Source organism: Bos mutus, unplaced genomic scaffold (genome assembly GCF_027580195.1).
Source record: "Bos mutus isolate GX-2022 unplaced genomic scaffold, NWIPB_WYAK_1.1 CTG218, whole genome shotgun sequence".
In the NCBI taxonomy this organism is placed as follows: domain Eukaryota; kingdom Metazoa; phylum Chordata; class Mammalia; order Artiodactyla; family Bovidae; genus Bos; species Bos mutus.
In genome coordinates, this window is record NW_027219635.1 from 185,691 (window position 1) to 193,723 (window position 8,033).

The window sequence follows — 8,033 nt, forward strand, 5'->3', positions numbered from 1 at the left end:
AAGACCATAAAGGTGGGGATGGATTCTGGCTCAACTAAGAGGATCATTGCTGAGGCTAGGCAAGGCTGATAAAATATTGAGGTGAGTGATAAGGAATTTGATCTGATACTGAGGGTGGTCACATCAAGGATAGGGTATCTTTGTGAAACTGACTTAGCAGATTCTGGCTTCGATTGGACTAAATGGACAGGCACCCCTGGATAAAGACATTGCCCAAAGTTGGCAGTTCATTAATGAACTACTGCTGCATAACAAATTACCCCAAACTAACAGCTTAAAACAATATTATCTCATACTGCTGTGAAAGTTGGGAATCCAGGAGTAATTCATCTGATTGTTCTGGCTCAGGATTTCATGAGGTTGCCGACATCTGAAGGCTTGACATAGGCTGGTGGATTTCCTTCCAAGATGGCTTACTCACATCACTGCTGAAACCAGTTTCCTTGCTGGCTGTTGGGAGAAAGCCTCAGTTCTTTCATGTGGGCTTCTTTACTGGGCTACTTGAGTGTTCTCAAGATATGACTAGGCTGGCTTCTAGAGAGAGTGATCCAAGGGGATGAGAAAGGAGGATGCAGTGCCTTTTATGACCTAGTCTCAGACACTTCATTTTCATTTCTACAATATTCTAACATTACAAGTGAGCCACTAAATCCAGCCCACATGTGAAGGGGAGTATAAGGTCCACCCTTGATGGAAAGGATTTATGGACATAATTTAAAACCAGGTGGTACACACATGCCCACAAATTGTTTACATATCTGTATGTCCAAAATGCATTTTCTGACAATGCCTTCAAAGATTTTATCCATTATAGCATTAACTTGAATTTCAGAACCTTGTCATCTGTCAGGTCCAGATATGGATCAGGGTCCAGTTGTGCAGTATCTCAAGTATTCAGTTGCTCAGTTATGTCCTACCCTTCCTGACCCCATGGACTGCAGCACGCCAGGCTTCCCTGTCCATCATCAACTCCAGGAGTTTGCTCAAACTTAAGTCCATTGAGTTGCTGATGCCATCCAACCATCTCATCCTCTGCTGTCTCCTTCTCCTGCCTTCAATCTTTCCACATTAGGGTCTTTTGCAAGGAGTCAGTTCTTTGCATCAGGTAGCCAAAGTATTGCAGCTGCAGCTTCAGCATCATTCCTTCCAATGAATATGCAGGACTGATTTACTTAGGATTGACTGGTTTGATCTCCTTGCAGTTCAGGAGACTCTTGAGTCTTCACCAACACAATAGTTCAAATTATACAAGTGTAGTTCCTCTACACCTGAGGATCTGTGAACAAAAGAGATGACTTAATCTGCTCACTTTCACAGCCAACATACAGTGGTGGGTCAGGCATAGATAACCTTCATAGACACTCCTGTTCCAGAAAGGGGGGAGATGGGAGTCAATAGTAGCAGTTCTGAAATCCCACGGGTTCTTGTTGGCAGTCCTTTGATTAGGATTCAAGGCCTGGAAATTTCCTAGGCTTCAGTCTCTGAATTTTTAATTCTGCCCTCTGACATGATTGTTTGCATGAAAGGTGGGAAGTATATGATTACAGTGAAAGAGTCTGCCTAGCCTGCTTCCTGCTTGTCAAGGTAGAAGTCCAGAGCTCTTTTATTTTGTACTATTGCTGGTCCTTTCAGCCCAAGTTGAACTTAAATATGTTATCTTAAACACTTGGTGTGTCTCCTGATAATCTTACTGGTATTCTTACCAAAGCACCCCACCCAAAGCCACAGTCACACATGTCTTCATAATAAGGATCTATTCTGTCTTGGTTTTCTGCTGAGATAGCTGAGGGATAACAGCCTGTAACTTGGTAGAAGTCCTATTGTGTGCTGAAATGATCTCTGAGTGACACCCCCTAAAGCCTTTGGAGGGCATTGGCCTGATTAAATTATGCCATGAAGCATCCCCTTCCACCTTTCTGAGGCTTAACATAGAATTTTGCTGTCACACTCATCTTTAGACCAAGTTAATTAAAAAAATTATGAAGAACTGATGTATAGGTCATGTACGATGTTATATTTAGGCCACCTTTCCTAATGCCCTGGATATGATCTTTGCTTGAGAGCCATTAATGTTAGCATCTTTGTAATCTTAAAAGACTGAAAAATTTCCAAATCAGCAAGTCCTGTGTCATTTTTTAAGTCTTTCTCTTAAAGCTTTTTTTTTTTCCCCCTTCATATTTTACTATAGGCAGGAAAAGGAAACCAGGCAGCACTTTTGGCTGTTTGGCTGGAAATCTTCTTAGCTAAAGAACTCAGTTAATTAGGTAGTTTCTCCTTCCAGCTCATCAGGTACATTTTTGACTTGTCATAAACTGCAGGTGTAGTGGACTTTCCTCTGCACATTCCCCAGGCTCTTTCCTCCTGCCTCTTCTTTCTGCCAAGCATCCTGAGTGCACAACTGTGATTCCACTTAGAACTTGTTCACCCAGTGAGATAACAAGGATCAATTTCTTGGCTTCACTGCTTCTGCTGGACAGAGTCTATGCACCTTTCCCTAAGATCTTCCTGTTTTCGTTATCCAACTTCCATCACCTGGCTAGGTCAGTTCCAACAGCTCATAATCACAAGCATACTGGCAGGCACTTCTGGGCGCACATGTGCACAGACATGCATATGTACATAGTAACATCCCTGAGAGGAAACTTGCATATATGCAGAAGTACAAGCTTTCTTTCCCAGGAACATGAATTTTGGTAAACACCAACTTTTTTTGTCCTGATTGTTTTCTTTCACTTGGTCATCGATCATGTCAGGTTGCACTTCTAACTCTGTGGCTTGTCCTCAAAGGTTACAAAATCTTGGCATTTGATCATGACAGGGACCAACCTGCAGGGTTGGAAGTGCTCGCCCTGGACAGCTGAGTGACATGCGCCTGCGTTCTGCATTCTCCCATCATTTGCACAGGTTCATGGTACCAATCACGTTGGCCTGATCTATTGCCTATGCATTCCTTCAGGGTACCAGAAAACAAGGACCTCTGGGCTCAGGTGACTTGAACTGCTTTTCGGTATGCACCTATCTAGGTCATTCCTTGTCAATGTTGTGCCCCTGTTGCTTGCCTACCACCCCTAAGGGCACACAACATTCTGAGTGAGGCTGCCCGTTCTTCCTATCTGTGTAGCTTTCTGTGTGCACCTGTCTACCTGTGCCCCTAAGTGCTATCTCCATGCAGCCAGAAAAGGCCAAAGAGACGCTCGAGCCTCCAAGAGCCCCAAGAGACTGTGATAGGCCTGGTTCTGATCCAATGTTCTGAAGAAGGTGCACATGGATACAGGGTCTCTTCTGATACAAGGCCTAAGGCCGTAAACGTAAAGTGACATCCCTACACATTGTCCCTTCTTTTTAACACTACACAGACACACAGAGTCCCTGACCAGATGATGCCCTGGGAAATGTGCCCATTCTGGGCCCACAGATCATGCCTCCCTTGGGCAGAAAGCAGCTTTTCTATCTCAAATGCACCAAGAGGGCTTACCACCCTGGTTTCACTGATTTGGTAAATGCCAAGACTCTCTTTCAGTTGTTCTCGTTAGGCCCAGGTAGGACTCCCTACAGTCAGGCATCCCTGCTTGCCTACACAGCCCACATGCCAAGGGAGCCAGACCTGGTTGGGCCCAGGGGCTTCCAAGCCAGTCAGCTGGAAGGCAGGGTCCCTCTGAGTGTCACCTGGTGCAGATCCCCTATGACAAAATCAGAGATTCTGCTTCAGCAAGACTGTAAGAAACCTCCCTCAGGTGCAGACACCTTTGCCCCTCAGTCCCCCAAAGCCAGGGGCAAGACCCCAGAGGAAAAAAGGAATACACATCAGGACTTTCAGCACAAGCCATGGGGTATCTTTGGCAGGCCCGCTATTGCTTAGCCCCTAGTCCCGGAAAACCAGCAAGCTCAAACTGCTTCCAGGTCTTCCCTTTCTCCCACTCTTCCAAGGTTACCTTGTCTTGGGACATACATTTAGCCCACCATACTTGGTTCCTCCCTGTTCCCTCCCTCACAGGCACACCCCGGCAGAGGGGCACATGTGTACACCCACTCCTGTGCTTTCCTCGCCTTTCTGCACTGCCAGGGAGCCTGGAAGTGCCTGGAGGGATGCCACACTCATACCCTGTCTCTCTTACTATGCCTGTGGTTTTGAACGTACAGATTACTTTAGCACATCTCGTGTTTTGCGTCTCCACGTGCCAGTGTGTGCCACCTTCAGGGAGGGAGCATGCTGGCTGATGTGTTGCACTGTTCAAGGACCTTCATGGGTCTCCTTCTCGTGCACGTGGAAAAAGATTCCAGTGCAGCAGTCCATCTGTGCCTCTTTTTCCTTTGGATCTCTGCCCATCTCCGCAGGGCCTTAGCCTCCCTCACCATCCTGGGTCCTGCTGTCACGGCATGCACCATTTCCACAGGCGGCCCGTGTCCCCACAGACCAAGGGTTCCATAGGCAGTGGTTTCAAAGCCCTACCCCACCTGATTTGCCCTGAGTGAATCTCAGACCATGCACCCCTCTCCCCAGTCCAAACACACACAACAACACAGTTGAAATGGTGAGCGTGTTTTGTATTTGGTCTAATTATAGATTTCTGGAGCCATGGTCCAGAGTTATCATTGGCCATCATTTCCTCATTCCCATCCCAGACAGGGTCACTACGAAAATATGGTAACCAACCACCCTTAGACTGGGGACGCCTCCTGCCTCCTCTTCTGGTTCCTTGGTACCTCCTCTCCTGTCGGCTTCACCTCTGTGTCTGCCCTACACAGCAAGACTGTAAGAAACCTCCCTCAGGTGCAGACACACACCTTTGCCCCTCAGGCCCTCAAAGTCAGGGGCAAGACCCCAGAGGAAAAAAGGAATACACATCAGGACTGAAACACACATGCAGACATCCACATAAACACAGATGACACAGGCACATGCATGTATACACACACATGCTCGGCATGGGGCACAAACGCAAACAAGGAACACAGATATTTCAGGAGCTGAAGACGCTCATGTCCAGCAATGTCAAAGGTGGTGTCAGTAGGCACCATGTCCTGCCCTTGGGTCCCCCTGTCCACCTCCTCCCCAGTCTCCAGTATTTTCCCAAGGCAGCCTGAAGCCACTTCCAGCACAACATGTCTGGTCATGGTGAGATGCCAAGTGGTGGATGTGGAAATTCACAGAAGATCCCAAAGTCAGCACACAGGTGCACTGGGACCCCGGAGAGGACACCCTTTCAATGATAGGCCTTCCCAGGGTAAGGGGCGGGAGTGAAGTGCCCAGGCAATCTCACCTCAGTGAGCAGCAGGAGGCCAGGGGATGGCAGGACCCACATAAGGATGATTCTGACAAAGATACTTAATTCACCCTGCCTCTAGTAGTATCACCTAGGACTCATGTGCTGCAACCACAGTTGATTTGAGGGAGACTTGCTTCACTCACAGACACACTGAGTCCTCAAGCCCCCAGTCTCAGGGGGCCACCTGCTACATGCATGGCCCAAATTCAGGCTCTGCGGCCATCTTGCATGAGCCTGAGGATCCCCATTTGAGAAAGGACAGTGTCATAGCTACTACACGGCTGTCCCTTCTCAGCCCACCTCCAGATCCCTTCACCACATGTGTTTCCATCAGTTACCTCTCAGGGAGGAACCTCCTTCCCTGGAGTAGTACTGCAGGGGATCGTCTGACACATCTTTCCCGATGATTTTCTGACAACACAAGCAAGGTCAGCCCGGCGCTGACCAGTCCCTGAACCCTCCTGTGAGCAGCCAAGAACTCCAATATCAACCACCAACTGTGCACAGGCCCAAAGTATCCCCACCTCAGCAATCCTGTTCAGTTCTGGGCAGTTGTGGCCTAACAACCAGTTGAGAAAGTTAAGGATCCTGGTGTCCAGCCTTCAGTTGGGTGCTCCCCGTTCAAAGTCCCAGAACCAGTGGACTGGAGTGAAACGATGTGCCCTAATGCCCTGCAAAAAGACAGGGGAGACTGGAGCAGATCCTGCAGGTTGATCATGCATGCCTTGCACACCCACACTCATCACCCCAGGAGCCATGTTTTACCAGTGATGTCAAGGTAATACTTCTTAATGATCACCGTGTTCAAGAAGTAGGGGTTGTCCTGAAAGGAAAAGATAAACTTGCAGTAGAACCGTGGATGTCTCCTCACCCGCACCTGCCAGGATAGGGAGGAGGGAAAAGATGCAAGCTTCTACGGGCCTCAAATTGCCTCCCAGGCAGACATTAACAGCTTCCACAACACCTCTCCAAACTCTCACAGCACAGGAACATGCATAACACGATCCTCCCACTGCCCACCAGGTCCCATACCCAGTTGTCCTCAGTCTCCCTCACTAATCTTCAAGTCAATCATGTAGCTGAGAAAGTCTTTATCTTGGTCGCTGATCATGATGGAAACTGAGGGTGGTTCATAACCTGCTTTAGGTCAAGGAACCATTTAGGCCGCATGCCAGGCCAAGAAGAGTCAGGAGCTTCAGCACTAGTCTGGGGTGGGAGAAGGACACTGGAACAGCCATCTGCAGGGATGCTGGGCACTTCGGCTTGCCTGGCCACCACTGACGTCCTCAGGCCCTTCATACCATCAGAACACCATCTGAGTGGTCTGCATTCCCTAAGCAGGGGCTGTTTCTGACCGCTACTGTTCTCCAGACCTGTGTATGCATGTCACTGCTTACATGGTCAGACTTGCAGTCATGACAAACTGTGTTTGAAAGCAAAGGGGTTGGTGTGTGTATGTGTGTGTGTGTGTGTGTGTGTGTGTGTGTGTGTGTGTGTGTGTGACTCCTATATCTCAGGTATTTCACAGGAACTGCCATATTTACAACAATATCTGTCTGCCGAGGCTGATATGGTATACTGTCTCTGGTCATTCCTTACTTAGAGGCCTCTTAGGGTGCTGCTCCTCCTCAGATGCAGGCCAGAAGGAGACACTCAAAGTCATGACTGTGACATTTAGGTGTGGCCCTGCCAGAGTCTACTGGGCTGTGCCTTTGGAGCCTGACAATTGCCCAGGACCACACTTCCTTCAGGGGCCTCCAGCACCCTTCCTGTGCTCTCACCCCTACCCCTCCTCCTGTTCCTGCTCCTCCTCCTCGTCCTGAGCAGCGGACCCCAAGGAGCATCAGAAGGGATACAGCTTTAGCCCAGAATCCAGGGATACTCTGGGGGATGGCACTCCTCTGAACCAAGTGAGGCTTCCTCCTCTGATGGCTCTTACGCATGGATCAAACGTAGGCCCTGCAGTTTTTCTCATGTTCAGAGCTCAGTTCCACCTGCAAGGCAGCCAGTGCCTGCAGCGCATCTAGCGCCAGACACTCACTCCAGCCTCCAGGCCTTTCCTGGCTCTGCTCCTCCAAAGTCTTCTCCAGCTCCTGAGAGGACCCTGGTTCCTTCCCTCTCCTCATCCGCTACAACCTCCGCCCCCGCCATGATGTCATCCACCAGCAGCTGCAACTCCTGCCCGATCCCCACCATGTCTCCATCCACCAGTGCCTTGCCGTCCTCCACCACCTCCACCCTGAAGAGGGTGGCCTCTTTGCCTGACGTGAAAACTGGTGGCTGCAAGGTCCCAGTTGCCCACAGAATCACGATGGCAGATCACAGGGACCCTGTCCCCTGAGCACCTGGGCTCACAACTGAGAAGGTCTGGGGTCCTGGGATGCTCCCACCTTCCTCCGATCACCTCACATGCTCCTCTTGGCCCTGGCCATGACCCCGAGCTGGCGCAGATGAGAAGGGACGGGACATAATAGCACAGCAAGTGGTGCGCAATGGCAGCCCAGGCTGCAGTAAACCTGTGGGGCCCACTAGCTTTTTGAGGGCAGGGAGTGAGGGCGATGCTCGGGAGGCAGGAGCTAGTGGAGGGGTGGCCTGAGGCTAAAGAAAAGGGTGGCGGACAGCCAAGGACAGGGTGAATGGCCCTGGGAGATCAGCCGAATAGCGGGGCTCTAGGCTGTGAGCCACCCACAGGCTGCTGGCCCCAATCTAGACCAATGGCTGAGAGGGTAGTGAGCGGCACCCTTATGGACATGCCCCTAGACCGGA

At 49.8% G+C, this 8,033-nt stretch overlaps 1 pseudogene; it reads right to left on the bottom strand.

Moving 5' to 3' along the window:
• Positions 1 to 5,597: 5,597 nt before the first annotated feature.
• Positions 5,598 to 7,736, bottom strand: LOC138986861 (testis-specific Y-encoded protein 1-like; annotated as a pseudogene).
• Between the last annotated feature and the right edge of the window lie 297 nt (positions 7,737 to 8,033).